We start from the raw sequence: 492 nt of genomic DNA on the forward strand, positions 1-492 counted from the left end.
GAAACTGGGATCTTTTTTTTCCTTGTCATACTTTCTTAGGGTGGGAACAGACTCTCGAAAAGGATCAAATTGACTACATTTCCAAATGGGAGAAATGGCACAGCAGTGACGGGGAGGCGGGGGGATTAGATCAGCACCTTATTCTTCTATCAAGGTCCTTACTTTATGGCAGACATTGTCATCTTTTACACATGAATATACTTTAAACAGTGAAGGCTTGTAACAAAAAATAGGCCTCATCCCATTCTTCCCACTTGTGGTTCCCACTTCCCCACCAGGGACCACTGGTAACTTAGCCTTTTTCTGGCATTTTCTTTCCCCATGTTTCTAAGTAACGTGCTTATACTGTTAAATTCTTGATTTTTAAAAGTTATCTATTAGTTTCTTACATGGGATGATTTAGCTTTCATATAGTCTCTGTTCCATGATAACTACCCATTCATTCTCTCAACGCAGTTTAGTCATAAATCCAGATTAGGTTTCACTGTGATT

The sequence above is a fragment of the Phyllostomus discolor genome, chromosome X (genome assembly GCF_004126475.2).
Source record: "Phyllostomus discolor isolate MPI-MPIP mPhyDis1 chromosome X, mPhyDis1.pri.v3, whole genome shotgun sequence".
NCBI classification, from domain to species: domain Eukaryota; kingdom Metazoa; phylum Chordata; class Mammalia; order Chiroptera; family Phyllostomidae; genus Phyllostomus; species Phyllostomus discolor.